Genomic DNA, 23,736 nt, shown 5'->3' with positions numbered 1-23,736 from the left:
GCTACGGTCCGAGCCATGGCAACAATGCCTTTCATTTTCTTATGGCCTAAAATGATTTTCTTTCTGTGAGGGCCATTTTGAGAGAGAGAGAGAGGGAGAGAGGAAAGAGAGGGAGGGAGAGAGAGAGAGAAAGAAAGAGAGAAGAAAAGAAAACCACTTCTCTTTCCCTTTTCAGGGTATCATTTGCAATTTAAAGCTAACCTGGGGAGTGCAGGAACAATGGGGCTGCCCATAAAGTGGTCCCGGCCGGGGGCCGCATGCCAATGAGGGCGATGTCGAGCTATTTAGCTCTTTGTCCTTCCATAATATCTACTTAATGCAGTTCAATAGCAGCCGATTGTGAGCAGCATTAAGGATTCTATTAAGTTCTTCCCAAAGCCCTGCTGTTCTCCTCCAGCTGTTGAGAGCCTGGAGGTTTCAGCTGAGCCTGGAGAAGAACCTTCCGGAAAGCACCTCTGGAAAATGGGTCTTTTCCAGCCAAAGAAAGACGCCACTTGATTTCAGACGTGTGACTGCGCAGCCCAGCTCAGGAACGTCTCCTGCTGCTCACAGAGCTGGTGTCAAAGCCCACCCGGCCCCACAGCTTTGAATTCGGGAGCCCCTCTCACGTTCATACATAAAATGCTTCCACATCACCCATGAAATACAATCCTCTTCACTTCAAAAATACTTTTGCAAAGCATCTTTAGACTATTTCAATCACTTTCAGCTCAGCTTTGGTGAGAATCAACAATCTACTTTGCTCTTCTGATTTATTCTGCATTGATTAGCCACAATCAGACAAGAGTCAAATTTGAGACGTGTCGACATAACCCTGCCCCATTAGATGTTTAATTAAACATTTCGTAAGTTTGATCTTGCAGGTTTTCTTTTTATATTTTGAAGCCAATACTATAACTTTGTTTTCAGAAAGGAAACAATTCTATGGGCCCCCAGAAAGCGGGCCTTGGGCCAATGGATGAAAAGCTTTTATCTGCAAAGACCTTGCCTGATATTAACTCGTCATTATTTTCAGCCTGAGTTGAGTCAGCTGGTGAGCCCAGGGCAACCTTTACATCTTTACTTAATGCTCTGAGACTGCCTCTTAGGATTTTGCTGGACCAAATAGAGCCAGGTGGCTGGGTTCATGTCTTCGGGGCCTAACACAGTACCTGGCCCACAGGGGGGCCCCCCCGCTTCCCATGCAAGGATCCTTTATTGATGAGTTCTTGAGAGGGCCATCCTGGCATCCAATCTTTTTTCCTTCCTTGGATGCTAATTCCCTCTTGGGACCACCCCGCCCCAGCAGACACTCCAGGGGGTCCTCTTCTTGCTGGTGGCAGCAGGAGGGATCACAGGCAGAGCGGGCCTGGGTGGGGTGGCATCCTCAAGCTGGCTGCTCCATCCAGCATGGGCAGAGGGAGGGAGGCGGAGGCTGCGGGAGGGCCAGCCGGAGGGAGGGGCCACCCCAGGGTTCACACAGTCGGCTTGAAGAGGCAAGCACTAAGCTGCCTTTTCAACCACGGTAAAGCCCGTCCATCTGGCCACCCTAAAACTCCGCTGGCTTGTTCCCCTTGCCCAGGGCTGACTGGGCCTCCTGAAGCAGAAGTAACGACATCAATGGTGTAAACCCTGGCCACTTGAGGGTATTACATTTCATTTCATGCTTGACTTAATCAAAACTGGGGAAATGAAATGTACACCTTTTTGATGTTCTTTTCCCCGCTGTTTAAAGAGAAGAATCTTAACCCATTTGATCTTCACATGCACCCAGTAAATGACCAAATATGCCGAGCTGGCCAAAGCAGAAGGCGGCCGGTTGCCAGGCGGTGTCGGGTCACTGGGAAAGCACTTAATGCTGCGAACGAAAGTTCGGAGCCCAGGGACTTTGTTGCAAATGCAGCATTTCCCCCAGCCAGGCCGCAGTTAGGAACAGTTTAAAGGAAAAGGTGGGTTTGGGGAAATAAACGCGTCCTTTGATTTGGGGGAGGGAGCATGGGCTCACTTTGATTCGGGGGAGGGAGCCAGCTCCTACAGGTCCCTCAAAATTCCTCCCAGGCGGCACCTCCTCCCTGAAGACTTTTCCACCCTCCTCTCAGTACTGGTTTAGCAGGGTCTCTGGAGTCACTCTGTGTGTCCTTAGGCAAGTTACTTAACCTCTCGAGGGGCCTCAGTTAACTCATCTGTAAAGTGGGGATGATTAGAGCTGCTGTGAGGATTAAATGATACTGTGCATATAAAGTGCTCAGTGTACAGTAAACTCAAGCTGTTATTATTGTTACTAAATTTACTGCTGGCAGCTATGGACTAAATCGTGTCCTCCCAAAATTTACATGCTGAATCCCAAGCCCCAGTGCAATTCTATTTGGAGGTCAGGCTTTTAGGGAGTAGTTAAGGTCAAATGAAGTCGTAATGGTGGGGTACAAATCCTGTAGAGTTGGGGGCTTTAAAAGAAAAAAGAGAGAGAAAGAGAGATCTCTCTTTCCACATGCACACACCAAGAAAGGTCCACGTGAGGACCCAGCAAGAAGGCAGCCATCTGCAAGCCAGGAAAGACCCATCTGTCCCCAGAAACCCAACTGGCCAGCACCTTGATCTTGGACTTCCCAGCCTCTGGAACTGTGAGAAAGTTCATTTCTGTTGTTTAAGTTTCTTTTGTTACAGCAGCCTGAGCTGAGCAATGCACCAACCTGTTAGACTTCTCTGTTCTCATTATTTGTGTGTCTTGACTCCTCAATGAGACTCTCAGATTCTTTGGCGATAAGTTCCCTGACTCCTCTGGCTTTGTGTACTGGGGGCTTAGCACAGTGACTGGATGCTCAATAAATGCCTGTTAAAAACATAAGTGGGTGGACACAGTTTTGCATGGCAAGAGAGCCCTAGGCCTTTCCTTGCCCCATTTTGGCCACCTCTATGCTCTGTGACTTTGGGCAAGTCACTCACCCTCTCTGTGCCTCAGCTTCCCCATCTGTAACATATCAGGTTGGCCCGGATGATTTCCAGGCTCTCAGAGACTGCAAGTTCTGCCTTTAATCAAAGACGGAGGTGGGGAGAGTGGGATGAGGAGGCAAGTAGAGGCTAGAATGAGGCTGCTGTCCCACGCCCCCCCAGACAGCAGGAAAATGCTTAGCTATGACATTGAACTAGCAGAAAGATGCCAAGATGGGGTCACTGCGCAGCTTGAGTTGGGGTGAGAAGGATGTAGGCTGAGGACCGTGCACACACAGGTCTCACTCTGTGTCACACAGTTCTGGTTCCTATGTGCCCAGTGGGGCTGGGGAAGGGGCGCCGGCCGCCTGTGGAGAGCCAAGGATGCTGGTTCAAGCGCCTCGCAGCCTTGCACGTGGAAACACCAGGAGGCGCAGCTTGCTAAGTGCCCGTGCCCAGTCCTAAGCCCTGCCTTCTTAACTGACTCAGCGAGGGGTGCTCTGGCCTGGGGGTTCCCACCAGGCCTCCCTGGAGAGCCGGGAATGCTTCCAGGATATGCTTCCACCCAACCAGCCTTGCCTCCAGCTAATATTCGCTTCCGCGGACCAGTCACGTCGACTCTCTGAGCCTCAGTGTCTGCACCTCTGAAAGGAGCATCGTAAACATCCGCCTCTCCTAGGACAAGTGTCTGGTCTATTTGGGAGGCTGCTTCTCCGTAAGAGGACATCGTTTGAGCCCCGAGCTGAAAGTTTCACCAGACCCTCCAAGGCAACAGCAGCAAGTGTGCCTGAAAGAGGGGAAAACTGGAAGCAACCTAAATACATTGCGACACCTCCTTCAGTGGACACTCTGCAGCCATCAGATGAAGATGCCAGAGATGGGAGGGTAGGTTACCACAACAAGCTGCAAAACAACACACAGGGCGTGGTGCTGATGTTGTACAATGCGTGTGCGTGCACGTGTGTGTTCGTATCTTTGGCATATCTATGAAAGCTCAAGTTCTGGCAAGTGGACCGAGTTCTGATCTGGACTCTCAGTAGCTTCAGGACATGGGCAAGTGGCTTACCTTCACTCTTGCCTCAGTTTCCTTATCTGCAAGATGGGATGATACTGGTACCTACTAGCCTCATCTGGTTGTTATAAAGATTAAATGAGTCAATATGGAGGAAGGTTCTTAGCACAGGCTCATAACAGACATCCAGTAAAACGTGAGCTGTGATTAGTTCCAGAGAAGCATTAAAAGTCAGGCAGATACACACCCAAATGATACGCATGGTCGCCAATCATTTCTATATTACATAATCGCAAGACAGGCAAGAGGGGTGGGACCTTCTTTTTTAAAGGAAGAAAAAGAACACAAGGATAGGGCAGGACTTACATCCTTTTAGTATGGAAAGATGTCCAAAATCCATTAAGTGAGAAAGTGAGCTCTCTAAGAGTCTGCACGGTGGGAGCTCACGTTGCCCATAATGCTGAAATGTTGGTGTGCACAGGGAGAAAACTCCGCAAGCCCACAGATTGCTCTTCTCCCAGTGCTCGCTTCCGGAACAGGAGGGACCACCGGGAGGCAGGCGAGGCAGCCAGAGCCCCAAAGTCCACACCCGCCCAACCAGGAGCATCACAGTTTCCCCAGTTCTGTAATCTGCATGTCCAGTGCTGTGCCTGCTCAGCAGAGAGAGGTTCTAGAAACTTTCACTTACTATACTTCGCATTTCTGCATTGTTCTAGTTATTTTGACAATCATTCTTTATTTCTGTTTGGGGCATTATTCTTTATCATAATAAATTATTGTTTAAACAATATAATTGTTTTGACAATTTTTCTTTATTTCTGTCTGTTTCTAGTTTATTTCATGTTCATTTTATTTGTTAAAGAAACAGCCTGTATTTCTTTAACAGGGTTGGGTATCCAGAAAGATGTAATGCATTAATTATAATGATAGTTACTAGTATCATTTATCTGCATGGATCCTGGCTGTGCAGTTGCCGGCCTCCCTCCCTGCCTAGCTCGTGGTGCAATATTTACTCTACGAAATGACCCTTGCAGCCAGCCCTTTTTGAGCACCTTCTGTACACTGGACCCCGTGCTGTCACAGGGATCAGCTCAGTTGGTCCTGCTATAGGCCTTCCTAGTAGGGTCTGTTAGTATCTCCATTTTAAAATGAGGAAACATGGAGTTCAGAGACCTCAAGAGACTTGCTCGGGGTCGCACAGCTAGTAAGAGGTAGAGGTGGGATTTGAACCGTTGGAGTCTGGAGCCTCCGCTCTCAACAGATGCCCCACACTGCTCTGCTCAGCCCAGATCTGTCCGTGTAATGGCATCTTCAGCTACCCTGCTTTGGGGGCCACTGGCTCATTTTTTTTGATGGAGCTATGTGCAACAGGTCTTACCTGATGTGCCAAAGAGTCCAGCTACCCCCCGGAACACCCCAGCCTCTGCCTCATCCCTGCGCTGTGCCAAAGCGTGGTCTTCTCCCTTTTGTTAAGAGGCCTCATTGCTGACTTGATGACAACATTTGTAATAGATAATCAAATGCTGATATGTTGCAGGGACAATGCGTCATTTGTTAGATAGAAATGAACGAGAACACGGGTCCTCCGGAGCAGAAGGGTGGAGGGCTCCGACGCTCTCAGGGGCACAGGCTGCGCCTAAGAGAGAAGGCCAGGGGCCCCTACAGGGTCTCCTGGCGGCCGCGAGCGTCGACAGCTCTTGTGGGACAAGATACATAGTTTCTTTTCAGCAACAGGCAGATTATCGGTTACTATAGTTTCCCTAATGCTCAAATACAGCCCCGGCCTAAGCCGAGCAGAATAGGTTAAAAGGTGCCGAGTTTGGCCCGGGAAACCACATGTTGAGAATCAGACACCAAACAAAGCAAAAAGCACATCTCCCCCGTCTTTGATGTCTTTCTGAGGGATGCAGAGTGAGAAAAATACAACTGGTGCTCAGACCAGGGGCTCGATGGGCCCCTGTGACAATGGCCGGCCGAGTGGGAGCTGAGCACAATGCCCAGACAATGTCCCGAACCCCAGGCGTCCTTGGGTGCGCCGTTCGTTCACAGACACCCCGCTGGAAACAGCATTTTAGCCCCCGCTTCCTTAGTAAGTCCCTGCGGCCTCCCCAGCCTGGCGAAACCGCCCACCTTCCAAACCGGAGCTTCTTACAAGTTCCCTCCTGAGAGAGGCGACTTTGTCGCTAAAAGGCCACGGCCACAGCCACCTAAACACAGCCACCGTTTGCACCATTTTTCCGCCTGTTTTGAATTTTCCTAGATCTGCATAAACATCCTCTCTCGAGCTCTGCAGAGAGAGACGCTTTCTCCCCTCAAATAATTCATCTTTGCTCTAAAATATTGCCTCGCGTATCCCTCGGAGGTGACAGTGTGACGTTTTTCATAAACGGGATTAAATTAACCACTATTTATGCCGGCCATGTGGGTTTCTCCTCTTCTGCTGGGATCTGTTTATTTCATTTTGCTTTTTATTTAAATTTAGGGAGCAAGATGAATGTGCTTTCACGTTGGTAGCTCTCCATCCATCACCACCCGTCTGCATCTGGGAAAGCAAGTGTGTGGGAGACTATAAGAGCCCGAGCGAGCGAGCCAGCCGGAGCTCTGAATGTCTCTCGGTGGTTGTTGCAGCATTGTGCTTCTAGTTGTCATTAGTTCTTTATAATGTTTCATGAAAAATATCTAATTGTAACAACTGTATTCCTCCGGTGAACATATTCCTTGAATTGAAGCGCTCACAATGGCCCTAGGATAACTGTCCTTGAATTTGAGCCCTTTGTGGGCCGTCAATAGGCTTACAATGTGCTGAATTAGCGGGCATATTAATGGGCAGATGCAATAGCCGCCTTTCTTCAGCCTCAAATCTTCTTATGCAAATACCCCATGAATTCAGTTCAAAGAGCTGCCTTCAGAATGAGCCGAGCCTTCCTCTCAGAAGAGACCCCGGGAGAAAGTGACATGAGAAAAGTTTAGACACTTGTTTTGATAACTGGACGTGATCTTGTTATCATAATCTGATACTGGTCACTGGCATGGCCGGCTTGTAGGATTTGAAACCCTTAACAGAGAGAGGGGATCTTGGCCTTTGTGGGAGTGTGGACAGAGCCCTGGCAGTGAGAGGCGCAGTTCGAGCTTTCTCAAACAAAACTTCTCACAACAAAAGCTTTTATTCCGGGATAATCACCCCACTGCATTTCAGTGGTGTTGGTCAGGTGGGCACAGGGCAGGGAAAGCGAATTTTTAAAAAAATGAAAATAACCGATTCTCAAGATTACTCTAATCAGGCTGAATCAGCTCTCAGGGTCCCCACAACAGTAGTCCTAGTGTTTTCAAAGGCCCCAAAGAAAACTGAGTTCCAGTAACTTCTACCTGGCCCCAGGCAAGACAATGTCAGGACAGCTAACATTGCAGGGGCACCAAAATGGGCCAGGCATTTTTATTCTGTTCTTAGCCCTTTGTACATATTGACTCATTTAATTTTCACAAATATCCTATGAAGTAGCTGCTATTACTATCCCCATTTTACAGATGAGAAAAGTGAGGAAAGGATTGCGTGGCTTGCCCAGGCACTGAGAGGTTATTGAGCCCTCTAGGAAAAAGTGTGCTCTTGGCACAGGAGCTAGTCCAGTGGGAAATGGGAGCTCCCCCATCAGACTTCTCTTACCAGAAGCATCTTCGTCCCCTCCCCATGCACCTTGGGCTGAGTGGCCTGACCAGCTAAGGCTATTGGGCCAGCTGGCCCCTATAAAGTATTCTCTCCTCCTTGACACAGTTCTATGATACATTTGCACTTATAAAAATATTTTAAGGGTGAATATAGATTTAATAGTTATGCTCCTTTATAACCTAGAACCATAATTGCAATTAGAGCTGAATCCCATGGCCACATGGAAGATAAGTACACTGAGATGGTACTTTACAGACTGAAAGTCAGTTACGTTGCTTAACGAGAAGTGACAGATTGTGTGGGATCATCGTATGTGGGCATTTTCTGACTATTTACACATTGTTTACTCATTTACTTACTGAGTGTCAACTCATTTGTTCCTCACGTCCACGTGGAAGAAAGTAGGCTTATAATTTCCATTTTATAGCTGAGGAAACTGAAGCCCAGAGAGGTTTAGTAACTGCCCCAAGGTCAAGGAGCCAAGATTCGAACCCAAGAACTCTGGGTCAACTCCTCAACTGCTCCACTGCCTGCCGCTCGGGGGGCTCCAGCCGCCTGTGGGCATGGTGGCTGAGTGTCCCTTGATCTGCCCTGACACAGCTGCTCCCCCCGCTTGTGCTGACGCGCCTCCCCTCACCAAAGGCGGTTTTCATCCTGCTTCTGTCCTTGCACCTCAGCTCCCCGCCTCTCTCTAGAAAAGTTTTTGGTTAATTACATTATTTCCTCACACTGTGTGTGTATGGTGTGTCTATGTATTTGTGTGTGGTGTGTGTTCGTGTTTGTCTATTTGTGTGTGTTGGTGTGGTGTGTGTTTGTGTATTTGTGTGTGGTGTGTGTTTGTGTGTCTGTGTGTTGTGTGTTTGTGTGTGGTGTGTGTATTTGTGTTGTGTGTTTGTGTATTTGTGTTGCATGTGTGTGTTGTGTGTTTGTGTGTGTGCCTGTTTGTGTTTGTGTATTTGTGTGTGCATGTGTTTGTGCGTGCATGTGTGGTGTGGAGGATGATGGCAGAGAGGTAGAGGATAAACAGGATGATTTACCATTAGGGAGACTGAAGAACCCCAAGACAAAGAACTTGCCTAGGGTCCTGGATCTGGGTTGACCCCAAGGGCATACCCTCAGGCAAGAGACATCCCCCTCCCCAAACTTAGAACCCTGAAGTTTGTTACCGAAAAGAATCAAATAACAAAGGGTGAGACATGTCTATACTCTCCAGAATAGCATGATGATAACAATAAATGATAATAATCATCAGCACTAACTATAGATGCTCGGCTATGCCCCAGGCACTGTGCTAAGGGCTTTCTGTGGCTAATCCACTAGCCATAGATAGGACAGTTCAAAGGAGAAAAAGACACCACTAATGTGGAATAAAGGAAGCAATTGCTGGGAACACAGGGCAGGGGTGGGGAAAGTAAATGAGGAATGGAATCTTAGTCAGCTCCGGCTGCTGTGACCAAACACCACGGACTGGGGGGCTCTCACAGTGCTGGAGGCTGGAAGCCCAAGGTCAAGTACAGTGAGGGGTGGTTTCTGACGAGGCCTCTCTTCCTGCTTGCAGACGGCTGCCTTCTCGCTCTGACCCCACATGGCCTTTCCTGCGTGCAGGCAGAGGGGGAGGGGGAGAGTTCCGAGGGCTCCTCCTCTTCCTGTCAGGACGCCAGTCAGATAGAGCCCCACTCTGCCACCCGGCTCACCCTTACTCACCTCCCTAAAGGCCCCGTCTCCAAATGCAGTCACGGTGGGAGTTAGGGCTTCACCGTGCCAGTGTTGAGGGCACAGTTCAGTCCAAAATAAGCGGGGGTTCTGGGTTCCCTTACTGAAGACAGCAGCATTGGAGGCTGATTCTAACAAAGGAGCTGCAAATAGGCAGACTGCTTTTGTCTGGTCTACACAGTGTTTTAAAAATGGGGAGAGAAAGCACATTAATATCTGCATTTTCAGCTCCTTTTGAAAAATCTGAACTGTGACAATACTGGGCCTGCCCTTTTAACAGCAACAACTGGTGTGTTGGTGCTTTGTATAGGCACCAAATTCACCTTTCCAAAGTCCGCACCACCCCCTATCGTGCAGACCTATAATTCCTCATTCAAAACTGTAGGGGCAGATGCGTCTCCAAATTCAGAATTTTTTAGATTTTAGAGAAGTAGTATGGTGCATATACTCCATTGCCTTACACCCCCAGTGAGGTCTGGGGCAGCACCCCCATAAACAGTCAACCAATATTTCTGTCGTAAAGTATATGCACATGCACTAAGTGGGATAAATAAAGGCTTTAGGCAGACCCTCATCTGTCCTGGGCAGGTATTGCTGCCAAAGAAGATGAGATCAGGGCAGATTTTGCTGCAAATGCCTCACGGCAAACTCCCGGCGTCCAGAGCCTTTTGGATGGGGGAGTTTCAGGTGAGGGTTGTGGCCCTGCCTTACCGCCGGCCTGCCTGGCTAGCCGGTGCTCTGACCTGGCCGGACCTCTGCTATAAGGAGTGACGTGTGGGGATGGAGGGTTTCTAAGCACAGAGGCTCGGAGGCGAGAATGCGTTGGGTATGTTTCAGGGAGATATTTATTGGTGAAACTTTAATGAAACAGATTTTCTTTAAAACACTTTTGGAAAGGGAAGCACACTTCAGAAAATCCTTCAGGATGAGCACTGCATCGTGTTCTCCTGCGGTCCTGCCCGTGTCTAGTGGAGCTCATTTCGGGCTGTGGGCTCTGGGGATGTCAACTATAGATGATTCTGGAGAAGCCCGTGCGCACCTGGGTCTTGAGCTGAGCAGCACCGATGTCATCATCCACGCCTCTCTTTGCTCAGCCACGTGAGTTTGGTTGGGCTGAGATGCCGAAGAGTGATCAGAATTAGGAAAGTCAGAGAAGTCACATGGACCCACAGAGGGAACGAGAAACTGTTTACCATTTCATCCAGGGCCAAAATGAGAAAGTGAAAAGTGAAAAAAGAAAAAGACCCTGATTATTTCTTCATTGTTTTTCTAGAAACCAAAATCATATTACTTACCATTTAAGTGGCTCATTTTAAGATATAATTCTGGTCGCATCCCTCCCCTGCTTGAAGGGGCCCCTGCCCTCGAGGAGCTTAGATATTCGTAGAGGAGGCTGGTGAGCCAACTGCTCCCACAGCGCCTGCAGTGTATCAGGTGAGAGACTCTGAAGGCAGCAGGTCTACAGTCAGTGCCTTTCAAAGGGGGAAAACTGAGGCATGTCTACCAGAAGGATTTGCCTCCGTGCTTGATCCTGATTTGGCCACATTTAATTACATTTTAGGTGCAAATCACATGGTGCTAACTCATGTCTTCAATTTGAACACATTGGAATGTTCCCCTGAAGAAAGATAACTCCTCTGTTTGTTTGTTTCACTTGTGTTTTCCCTTGAGCATCGAGGTAGAAAGGATGCTAGGAGATGACGGTAGTGTAGCTGGCCATCTCCCCACAAGTACGTTCTGCCTTCAGAGGGGTCTCAACTTCCCCCCGAGTTTTTCCCGGAGGGTAATTGGAAACTGTGGTTAACGTAGCATGGCTTTTCAAATAGAGTTGAAAAGTTCATCAAAATGTCATTAATCTGCTTTACATAGCCTTTCTTGATTAAGTCAAACCTGTGCCTGACCGGTTATTTATGAAGCAGGGCCCTGGATGAGGCTGCTTTGGCATCCGTGGCCCGACATCAGGTTGGCTAAGGGGAATGAGCACTTCACGCTCCAGGGCTCCGAGACCTACTCAAATACCATCACCAGCACGCCAGCCCAAGGAGACCCTGTGGTCCATGCGGGTAATTTCCCACCCACCAGCAGTGTTTGATTGCTAAGTCCAGTTGAGCATCGACTGTGTGTAAAGTATGATGGGAGATATAAATAAAATGTAACCCCTTGTCGTCTTGGGGTGACTATTAGGGAGTTGTCCCCATCCCCACTATTAGGGAGAAACTTGCGTATTTCAAACTAGCGCAAACCCACGTTTGATTTCGCTCCAGCTGTCCTCTGGAGGGGCACCGAGAGATGACCCTGGGACTGCCTTCTGAGGTCTGCTCTGCAGGGGGTTGGCAAACGAGCGAGCCCAGAACTTTGTCCTATGTCTGTGATCACAGCGATGACAGTAATGACAATGATGGCAACTACTGTATGCCAGGTACATGGTTCCAATAATATCTCAGTGAAAGAGGCATTGTCAGCCCCTTTCCTCTGGTGAGGAAACCGAGGCTCCCAGAGGTTAGTTCACCTGCACAGGGTCAAGGTTGGAGCCTGAGTGTGTGTGACAGAAAGATGTTCTGGCACTTAGTTGCCATGACTGAGGGGTTTTTTCTCTCCCAAATGAGTTTCGCTGGACAGAGAGGACATTTCTCACCCTAATTGCCCAGGCTACCTCGGCCTGTGTGATAGAATTTTTCATGACTTGGGCAGGAATCACAAAACCAGTGGCAATTTAAGAGAATGCACACGCCGCTGGGAGCCACAGGACAACATGGGATCACGGAGCCAGTGAAGACAGAACGGAAAACTCCAGGAAACATGAGCCAGAACCATGGTCTCCTAGAGGCCCCTCTGACCTAGCCACACATTTGCAGGGCTGCACACTCCTCGGGGCTCCTCAGAAGGCGGAAGCCGCTGCAATCTTGGGAGAATGCCACCCTAGGTCTGGCCTCGTGTTACTGTGGTTTCCCTGTTTGTCATGACGGCAAAAATATGGCAGGCGGGGTGCCTGGAACTTCTGCTGGTGGGCTCAACACGTGCCATTGGACAGTATTGATGTGGGTCAAGGCTTCCTCTTGGAGAGAGAGACAGAACGTGACAGAAGCCATATTTCTGGAGTTTCAGAAGCTTTAGCGGCTCCTGACGGTGCTCTGGGCAAGCTGCCACCAGCACCTCGAGACTCAGCCAGATCCTGTTTTATGAGTTTCTAGGTCCCCCAAAGACATCTTTATTAATATCTGACTCCAGAGTGTGGCTGCTTGGGGTCAAGTTTCCCATATCTCTCTGACATATTCCACAGGGAGCGGAAGAATGCATAGGCACTCCTGAGTTTGTGTTTTTTTATGGTTTGAGATTCCTGCCTTCTTCCCTCTCCTCGTCCTCCTCTCCGTGCTCCCTTCTTCTTCTTCTTCTCCTTTTATATTTTAAGTATGTTGCTTGGTTTCATATTATAAAGTAAAATGCATCACCCTAATACCTCAGCACCTCCCTCCCTGCCTGGGGGGCTGTTCTTTAGATACTCCACCTTCAATGAGGTCATTCTGGCTTTTAATGGCTGGGCTAGGCTTTATTTGTGAGGGACAAAAACCCAATCTGAACTGTTGAAGCAAAAACAGGAATGTATTTATTGGTTCACGCAGCCAAGCAGTCCTGGGTGGGGCTAGCTCCAGGCTGAATCTAGCATCAGACAATGTTGACAAGATCTGGTCTCTCTCCTCTTTGTTGGCCTCTCTTCAGACGGGCTCACTCCTTAATTTGAGCAATGGTTTCCAGCGTCCCTGGCTTATATATTCCTGCCTCCACCCCTTCCTTCTCCCTACAGTCAGGGCCCGTCTCTAATCAGCAGATTGGGTCATATGCCCATCTCTGAACCACATGGTCAGAGGAGGGGATATGCTGATTGCTTTATGCCTGGGTCACATCTCCTCTTTGGCACTTGAGGTGGGGATGGCTCCTCCCAAGCCACATGGACTGAGAAATGGAGCCAGGGGAATCCTCAAAAGACATATAGATTTTTGCTTTCAAAAGAAAGACAATCATTATCCAAGGTTAGCATGTTTCTACCAAAGATCCAACGTCCTAAAGCAACTCCTTGAATGAACAGCTTGCAGATCGTATGCCTGGTCTTGGCATTCCCAGTACCAGAGAGATGGAACATCGTGGAAGGAAATAAATTTGCCAGACTCTTTCATTGCAGAAGCTCTGCAGCCAGCAAGGATGGCCTTGCTTCAATGTCATTTTTAATCAATATACAAAATATCCTTCTAGAACATCCTTATTGGCCACCTTAGCCACTAACTCATGTTTCTGTGAGAAATGGAACAGGTTGGGCAGGTTGCTGGATTTTTCCCCTGATCTCAGGAAGCTTTGTTGCTTTTTCTTCACTTAGCAAGGGAAACTTTCTCTGAGTGTAAAATGTATTTTTTAAAAACTTTGAGTTTTAACAACTGAAAAGTCTAATAGGCAGTACCATACACTGACAATAATGTTTTCCACCTGCATGGCAATTTTTACCTTTGAAGTGCAGTCACATCCATCATTATTTGTGATCAGTGGGTCTCAACCAGGGGCAATTTTGTCCCCCAGAGGACACTTGGCAATGTCTGAAGACATTTTTGGTTGTCACAACTCAAGACAACCCATCAGGAGGGGTGCTACTGGCATCTATGGGCTCAAGGCCAGGGATGCTGCAAGACTTCTGACCGTGCACAGAACAGCCCCTACGACAAAGCGTGAGCTGGCCCCAAAAGTCCATAGAGCTGAGGCTGAGAAATCCTGGTTTAGACCCTCACAACATCTCTGTGGGGAAAGTGGGACTGGTGACATAGTATCCTCATTTGCCATCGCCCAGAGAAGTTGTGTTAAGTAGGAAAGTATTTGGCTCCAAGAAACAGAAAATCCAACCAATAGTTCCTTAAATAAACACACATTTCTTTTTCTCAAATAACGAGAAATCCAGGAGCTGGCAGTTGCTGATGTTTATGTCCTCAAAGAAGCCACCAGAAACTTTGGCCCTATTTCTCTTCTCTGTCATCCCTACTGGGCTACCTTTCATCTTCATGCTTGCCACCACGTGGTTGTAAGCCAGCTTCCTTAGCTCCCCAAATCATGTCTGCTCAAAGCAGGAAGAAGGGAGAAAAGGCTTGGCACCAGCCACCCCTGTAGCTTTTTCTCAGGTGATCAAAAGTTCCACCTTCTTTGCATCAGACTTCTGCTTACACGTCATTGGTCAGAGCTGAGTCACATGGCCACCTCTGCGAAGGACGCTGGGAGAGGAGGAATCAGCTTTCCAGCTGTATCATGGGAGACGGCAAAGAAGGAGGAGTAGGAATGAGTGCCAAATTAGGGAGCAATGGTGTCCACCACAGCGGATTGAGAGCTTGCTCAAGACCCTGCAGCCAGCCCATCCGTCCAGGACTCCAGTGTCCTGCTATCCAGTTCTGATCGAATTTCACTAGGCTGTGTCAGGGTTTTTGTAATGACAGTCTTTCCAGACAGGCAGTTTGTTGAACACAGAAAAAGAACTCGCTCTTTAGAAATTCCACAAGTTCCGTTTAGCTGACCAGAAATTGTGCTTACATCCCAACTGCCTTTGTACCCAGAAATCCTGGGCCTGTTCATAACTGCAAGACTATTACTGGTAATAATAGCAATAATTCAATCCCAATAGTCCTGCAAAATAGCGGTGTGTCTTGGATCTCAGATTTAAGAAGCTCAAAATAACCGAAGTGTAAAATCCCAAACAAATGGGCTACCTGGAAACTCTCTGGGTAGAAATGAAATATGGAGACAAACAGGGGCTACTTACAGACCAGGATTTTTCAGCCACAGTCCATTAGCAGGGGGCAAATTCAACTTAGTGTGCCATGACCGGCCTGAAAAACTGTGAAATAGAATAGTACAGAAAAGATAGCATCAGAGTGTGTTGCATGCAGAAAGGTCACTATGGTTGTGTAACTTTTGTTTCAGGTGTGTGTGTGTACCACACTGCCACGTAAATGTGTTTTCCAGTGTGGGCCACAGTCAACAAGTTTGAAAAGCACTGTAGCCCCATAGTCCAGAACAGAAAGGAGACACGAGCAGAGGCAGACGCTGCCCTCTTACGAAGGCTGATGCTCCATCAACTTAGGCCATTAAGGAATTGTCCTTCTGCTTCCTAATTATGTGGAGAGCCTGACTGAAGGGGGCTTTGCAACGATCGAAATAACCCTCCTGCCACTCTCTGTCTCCGGGCTGAGTGGCGGGTCAGCCCTGGCACCCCCACAAGCCGGCTCCGGCTAATTAGAGCAGCTGCTCTCCCGAGACAGCTCTTGCTTGGTGCTACAATTCCCTGGAGTCTGTCTTCTGTGGCACCTCAGACTCGTGGCCTGAAATACCTCGTTGCTTGCCTCCGAGTGGTGATGAGCTCATGAAATGTGCAGGAGAGAGACAACTGGTGATCTTGCTACCTTCTTTGTTAAAATTGGGGTGCTGTGTGTTTGGGGTTCAATATTCATTTCTCCCTGCCTCTGATTTGAATCTATTTCCATTAAGAGTAAGTGGATTTAAAATAGCCTGTACCCCAGCATCTTTCTTGCTTGATTTAGAGATGCCCCTTGTGCTTCACCCAGACACTACTTTTCTTCCCTTCGACATTTCTAATGCAAGGCAGAGAGGGGAGGAAAAGAGCAAGCAAGACAGACTCCTTTGGGGGCCAACCAGTGGCATAGTGGTTAAGTTTGCACGTTCTGCTTCGGCACCCCAGGATTTGGGGGGTTGGATCCCGGGCACGGGCCTACACACCACTCATCAATCCATGCTGTGGCGGCATCTCACATACAAAATAGAGGAAGACTGGCACAGATGTTAGCTCAGGCACAATCTTCCTTATCAAAAAAAGAAAAAAGAGATTCCTTTGGGATCCCACCAATATTCCTTCCCAGTGGCTCTAGGTACCCCATAAGAGGAAGAAAGTCCTTTGGACTTTAATTCAGATGTTTTAAATGACTCCTGCCTCATATGGTTCTTGCACCCACAAAAAAGTAGTCATAGTAACCATCTAGAAAATATGCACCTTGAACTTGGTTTAAGATCAGCAGACCGCAAGTATCCTATGCTCCTCTGTAACCTTAAGTGGCCTAATTAAAGTCTACACACTAAAATCAGATATATTAAAAAATGTCACTTTATGTATTTTCTATAACTGACCTCGTCGATTGCATGTCTTCCAGCCTAGGAGAGTCGCTTTGGCGCACCTATGAAATCCATTCAGAGCTCCTGACAGGGCTGTTTCCTCGCTCTCCGATATCTCTCCTCTCCCCTGTCATTTCCAATATGGCGCCTGGCTACGGGGAAAGCTTACACAGCCCGGCAGGCAGGAGAAGGGGCTATTGACCCTTGGGTTATTCTCTAGGGCTTCACTAAGGGGTCCTCCAGCCCACTGCAGGGTGACCTGGCATCTCAGTTTGGCATCTGGTGGTGTGGTCCATTCCTTCTGGTCTAAGGGACATCGGGCTTGAGCCCACTGCTGAAGTTTTTGGCCATGACTCTAGTTATGAAGTCCACTCTCTGGGGCTGCCTCATCTCAACCCCTGGTTTCTCCTGGCTCACTGTTTCCCACAACTTCTCTACCCCTTCACTATGGCATGTGGGAATTTTGGGGGCCCCAGCATACTTGCACTGGCTATGGGCAAGCAAGAGCTCTGCCTCACACCTCTCCACCTTGACGATGTCCTTGGATCATGCTGTTCCAGGGTGGGCATGACTGTGCCTGGTCAACCCCAGCCAACCGAAGGGACGCTCATGCTGCCTGTCAGACAGAAACCTCTTTGACACCACAAGTGCCATCCTCTCTAGGCTCTGTGTATAGAAAGCTCTATGTTCACCCTCCAAGCCAGCACTTGACATACAAAAGGGAGTTTTGAATGCCCCCTTTTTTCCCCAACAATGATTCCCATCTCTCTATACACTCAAAACTGTCTAATTTGAGACACAAAGTTATCAGTGATCTCTTTATCTTTTCCTTCTCCTGCGTGAAACAATGAATTCAGAGATGGGGGAAACCACGGAAAGATGAGTAAGTAGACATCACTGATTGTCATGCAGAAGGCATGTTGGCATCCCTGCTTATCATGCAGAGGGTAGATTCGCTTAATTTCTTAAAATAGTTTTCACATTGAAGCTGAGCAATAGTATGTGGGGTTTTATCTTACCATTCTCTCCACTTGTGTACATGTTGGACTTTTGCCCCCATAATAAAGAATTAAAAATAAATAAGTAAAAATACATATTCCCATCACGCTTAGAGACGTCATCCATCACCAGGTTGTAAGCTGAGACCATCGACTTCAACTCAGTAGCGGGCAGAAGTCTGCAGCCAGAGTTTGGGTTGGAAGTCGTCACAGCTCTGCTCGAAGCCACTGGTGGTTCCTGCTTCATTAAAATAACAGGGGAAGCACCTAATTTAGCCAGATTTAATTTTCAACTTTTATAATTCATTTAAAATTTGATCAAGGAGTTAATTTATGACAAGGGCGAGGGGTGCCTTGCCAGCTCATCTGGTGGGCAAAGGCATTATAACTTAATTTATGGTTAAGGCAGCTTGTTATAATTGAGTGCAAAAAGGTGGTTTCTCATCTGGAGTTTGGAGGCCCGAGGTGAGTGGAGGGAGGAGTGGGTATCCCAGGCTCTCAGTGGAGAGGGGGACGTGGGTGGCAGCGCACGCAGCTACAGAATATTGGACGAGGGTACATTTTGATCAAATGTCATCAAGCAAAAGCTCGTCAAGGGGCTAAGGAACTTGTTATGGCAGCTCCACATCCAGGACGTCCAGGGCTTCTCCACGGCCCTCGGGGGATGGGGGCAGCTTCTGGAGCAGGGCAGGAAAATGCAGCTGGCATGTCCACCACGTGATGAGTATGATTCGCTTCATGAGATGTCACTGGACAAAGCTCAGAGGTGCTCCCCAGAAGGCTGCGAAGCGCAAGGCTTTGGATTGGTTCCATAGCTCAGGACAGAGCGGGGGGCGGTGGTGCGTGTGCGTGTGTGTGATTCCATGTATGTGTATGCATGAACACGTGTGACTGTATTGATGTGGAGGAATGTGTGTATATGTGTGCGTGTGTATCTGTGTGCAAATGTGTATACTCTGTGGACATATTGTGAATGCAGGGGATATGCATATCCACCTGCGGTTGTGCGTGCCTTCTGAGTGGATGTGGAGAATATGTGTACGTCTGTGAACATATGTGCAGATGTGGAGACGTGTATAGCTGTGAATGTGTGTGTGTCTGTCTGTGAATGGGGGAAATTTGAATCTATCTGTGAATGTGAGTATGTTCGTGGGAATACGCATATACTTGTGGACGTGGCCCTGTGTGTGTAAATGCGGGGAATGTGTGTACAGGTATGAATGTGTGCATCTGCCTGTATGAATGTGGGGGAATGTGTAACGTCTGTGGATATATGTGTCTGTATGCGTGGGAATGTGGGGATGTGTGTATGCCTGTGCATGTGTGTGCGCGCACATGTGTCTGGGGGGGTGTGTGTCTGTGTGTGCTAGTGTGAACATGGGGACGTGCGTCTCTGTGTGTGTGTGCTTATATGTACACGCACATGCACGTGCCTATGAGCTTGTCCACTGCAACTGTGCACAGCACCCCAGGGCAGATACGGTGGCTGCCGCCTGAGTCTGGTCCTGGGGTTTCTCCGACAGGTTCTTGCCCTTTCTTCCTCACTCACAAATATTTGTGGAGCCCCTTGTAAATGTTGGGCCCTGGGAACCCTGTGCACCCAGACCGTGGACAGACACCCTCTCTGCATCCTGAAGCTTCCTTCAAGCCCCAAGGCCAGCTGTGCCCTGCGTCGGCCTCCCAGGAGACCAGGGGGCTTGGCTGATGTGGGGAGCGTGGGCTCCAGCGCCCTCAGAAAGTCAGTGATGTTTGTCTTCATGCTGTTCCCTCCCCACGGGCGCCAGTGCCCTCCCACTTCTCAGTTTCATTGGGTCACTTGTCTGATTAGCATGCCAATAATGTATAACCTATCTGATCAACGTATAGCAGTAAGGGGTTACTGTTACATCGTTAAATATAAAACATAACTTCAGTGGAACCCTTGTTCTGTGCCTGGCTCCATACCTAGGACTCAACAAGCATTGTCTCATTTAATCCCCAACTATCCCACAAACTAGGAATTATTATCTCCATTCAGCCAGGAGGTAGTCGAAGCCCAGAGGGGTGCAGTGACTTGCTCAAGGACACACAGCTAACATGTGGCCACACAGGGATTTAAAATCACCATTGTCAAACTCCGAGGCCCCCACCACTGCCTGGGGTCCTGGGATTTCGTACGAGGCCATCACGTAAGGCTCTCCCAAATCCACCCTCGCTGACCTTCCCAGTCCACTCTGCCTCCCGCCCATCCAGAACGGCTTAGGCTTCCCGCTGTTTTCTCAGCATCCCCCACCCTGGGCCAGGACTTCGACTAAAGGCGCAGGGGATTCCTCTGGGCAGCTCAGGAAAAGGTTCCCCATCGGGGCAGCTGCAGGCTGGGGGTGAGGCCTGGGAGCGGTGTGGGGCCAGCTCCAGCTCACACTCACTTCTCTGCAGGCATCCTTGTGCAGCAAGCGCCCTGCACGCCGAGTGTGGCAGCCCTGGCCTCTGCTCACACGGCCCCGCTCCTGGCACACCCTTATCCTGAACTCCCACCAGTGCAAACCACACGCGTCCCCTAAGGGCAGGCTCAGCTGCAGTTTCCTCGGGCAAGTCTTTTTGACTTCACGCTGGCCCTCTGGATTGAGGGTCTCTGTCCCCACTTTTATACATCTCTCAGATCACTAACTTTCCACCTTGCTTTACAGTTCTTTGGAAGTGAATCTCGGTCTCCCTAGCAGACTGGAAACCAAGACTTGTTCACCTTTCATCCACCACCATCAAGGATTAGATTATCACCATGGGATAGTTGAGGATTAAATGAGACAATGCTTGTTGAGTCCTAGGTATGGTGCCAGGCACAGAACAAGGGTTCCACTGAAGTTATGTTTTATGTTTAACGATGTAACGATGTAACACCATTACCAGCGTGCCGGTAATTCTACTGGACAGCTTCCTATGCGTTTGGCACTGTACTCAGTGCTTTACCAGCTTTATTCATATTTAACCCTCACTGCAACCCTGAGAGTAGAGACTGTTATCATCCCCATGTTACAGATGAGGAGACTGAGGCTCAGAGAGGTTCAGGCACTAATCCAAGATATACAGCTACTAGGTGGCAGAGCTCAGGCTCAAACTGAAGGATCTGTCTGGTTCTAAAGTCATTGCATTTCGCCACTATTTAGCACATTCTCAGCAAAGTGTTGATGAGTGAGAGTTTTTCTGGGGATGTTAACACTTTAAAAGAGGACTGAGGACAGAGAGCAATGCTTAACCCAAAAGAGTGAATCTAAAGGTGGGATGGCAGGCACTGTGGATGGGCTTGGAGACAGAGATTTTGACCAGAGAGGCCGTTTCAGGGCCCTCCAAGCACAGCACACAGGGAGCTGCAGCGTGCCAGGCAGGCCGGGTCACACTCTCCATTTCTGGAGGCCCTTTTAAGTTCAGATGCTGTGACAGAGAGGTATGACAGCTTCCTCCAATGTGATCTGGGCCAGATTTCAGCCATTCCATTGCATTTAACGTAGCTGTGGTGTTATAGCCATGTGCGCTGTCGCCAGCTGCCCAGGCTCCTCTCCCCTGGGCCTCAGGGCAACGGGCATATTAAATAAATCTATTACATGAATCAATGAGACGGTCTTGGGCATCATCATTTCAGCTTTGAAAACAGTGGAAGAGGAGCAGAGTTCTGGAGATTTGCCCCCTGAACATCTAAAGGAGCGAGTGTCTCCAGGATGCAGAGCGGGAGGGAGGAGGGTATTACCCTGAGGGTGGCTCTCATCATGCTCCTGGAGGCCCCGGGGCCCAGGTATGTGGTTCTCCCTTTCCTAGAGACTCAGAATCCGCCACGGAGAGCACGGACAGCTCAGGAAACATGAGCCATGGTGACCGGGTCACTCTGCCCAGGTCTCCTTTTCAATCCTCTCCTGGGTTTTTCAGCCTCAGCACCTCTGACACTTGTGGCTGGGTCATTTTTTGTTGTGGGGTAGTTCTGTGCGTTGTAGATGCTTAGCAGCAAACCTAGCCACTACCCCCTAGAGGCCGGCAGCAAACCACCCCTCCTCAGTTATGACAACCAAAAACGTCTTCAGAGATGGTCAAGTGTCCCCAGGGTGGGTGTGGGGTGAGGGGGTGGGGGTGGCCGAGTGGCCCCTGGTGAGAATCACTGCTCTAATCAGAACTCTAAAGGATGGAGCTCGGGCCTCCCCAAAGAGAAGAGCGGAAGGACGCGATGTAGGCATCCTTGTCCCTGGAGGATAGGGAGCCTGGGAAACGCCCTCTCGCGAGAGCCAATTCTCCTTTCAGTTACACCAAGGTCTCCCTGCGGGTCCCTCTGTGGTGGGTGGCCGGGGGCATTCAGAGGTTGTTTGTCATGATGTTACCACCTGGGCAGCCCCAACAACACTTCCTGAACACCTACTGTGTGCTGAGCACCCATGCACTCAAGCCTCTTGGTGCTTCTTGTGGGTTGGGCTTTGGAAGGACAAGGGCAGAGCTGTTCTAAACTGATGCACCCTTGGAAAACCAGACAAAGAGTGGAAAAAGGAATAAGAATTAAAATAACAATAGCTGAGATGTCCTGGGCAGGTTTGAGGGTTTTTACAAGTTTGATCCCCTTCAAGGCTCACCAAGAAAATCAAGGAGGAGACGTGTTAAGAAAATTCCCCATGGGGCCGGCCCTGTGGTGTAGTCATTAAGTTTTCGAGTTCTGCTTTGGTGGCCTGGGGTTCTCCGATTCAGATCCCGGGTGCAGACCTACGCACCACTCATCAAGCCATGCTGTGGCAGCATCCCACATACAAAATGGAGGAAGATTGGCACAGATGTGAGCTCAGGGACAATCTTCCTCACCAAAAAAATAAAGAAAAAGAAACTTGCCCAAGGTCACACAGGAAGTAAATGAAGGAGTTTGGCCTTGAACCCAGCTGGACTGAGCTCCAAAACCTGTGGGGATTTCTTTCTTCCCTACAAAAGGGCTGAAGGAATAATGGTGAAAGCCATGTACTCATTACCTAGATTCTACAATTAATATGTTGCTATACTTGCTTTATCACATATCCATCCCCAATCCACCCATTAATCCATTTTATTTACTCTTATGTACATGCATTTCAGTGTAAGTTGCAGACATAAGCACACGTTATCCTAAACATATCAACCTGCATATTCACTAGGGTTTAATATTTGTTTACATCTTTTTAGATAAAATTTACATCCATGAAATGCATAAATTTCAAGCATGGCAGTGCACGAGCTTTGACAAATGTCGATGCCTTCGTAACGCACACCCCCATCAAGGTAGGGCACCTCACCAACTCCCATCTAAGTTCCCTCGTGCCTCAATGTGGTTTTAACTTGCATTTTCCTGACTAATGATATTGAGCACTTTTTCATGCGTTTATGGGCATCATAAATTCTCATTTCCTTTGTAAAATATCTGTTCAAATTTCTTATCCTTTAAAAAAATACTGAGTGGCTTGTCTATTTGATTTTGAGTTAGAGGCATTCTTTACGTAGTCTCCATACCAGTCCTTTGACAGATGTATATTTTGGAGTCTGTGGCTTTACCATTTAGGAGGTGAGGAGCCTTGGGGTGTTCAAACTGCTCATCCTGATGTAGGAGACACTTGGCGTTGGCATCGGTCAGATCCCCTCTCCCCTCTGCACCCCGACCCATGGCTGGGGAGACCACCAAGCTGAAAAGTGCTCTGCACACTCAGGAATAGATGAGATGAGAGAATACAGAGCTGGAAGGAAGAGAAGGGAGAAGAGGACATGGGGAGAGGGGCAGGAGAGAAGTCGCGTGGAGTTAAGCTGTGGAGGCTGTGTCCCACATCCCGCTATCCGTCTCCGGGATGCAGCTTTCACCTCATGTGGAGGTGTTGCAGACTCTTCTGTGTTGCGCCCTGTAGCCTTGGGATCTGTGATCATCATTTCTGCTGCTCAACAATTATTTCCTGCCCTCCTCCTTCCTAAGACAAGAAAGGATACATTTCTTTAACTCCTTTGAAGTTAGCACGGCCATGTGACTTGCTCTGGCTGGTGAAACGTGAGCAGAAGTGACTTCTGAGCAAAAAATTGAAGAGCCTGTACAATTCTTGCTTCCCATGTTCCCTTCTTACCGCTGTGAATCACAGTAGTGGGGTCTCTGAGAGATCACCATGAGCACAGCCCCCTGCCGACATGAGTTAGAGACGTAGATTAGTAGGAAATCAACTTTTGCTGAGATTTTGTGGTTGTTTGTTGCTGCAGCATAACCTGGCCTATCCTCACTGAGAGAGGATTGCTTTTCCTTTCTCTGGGCTCCCCAAGAAGCACAATGGGATTTATAT

Source organism: Equus asinus, chromosome 28, assembly GCF_041296235.1.
Source record: "Equus asinus isolate D_3611 breed Donkey chromosome 28, EquAss-T2T_v2, whole genome shotgun sequence".
In the NCBI taxonomy this organism is placed as follows: Eukaryota; Metazoa; Chordata; class Mammalia; order Perissodactyla; family Equidae; genus Equus; species Equus asinus.
The sequence above is the reverse complement of the archived record's forward strand: the minus strand, read 5'-3'. Positions refer to the sequence as shown.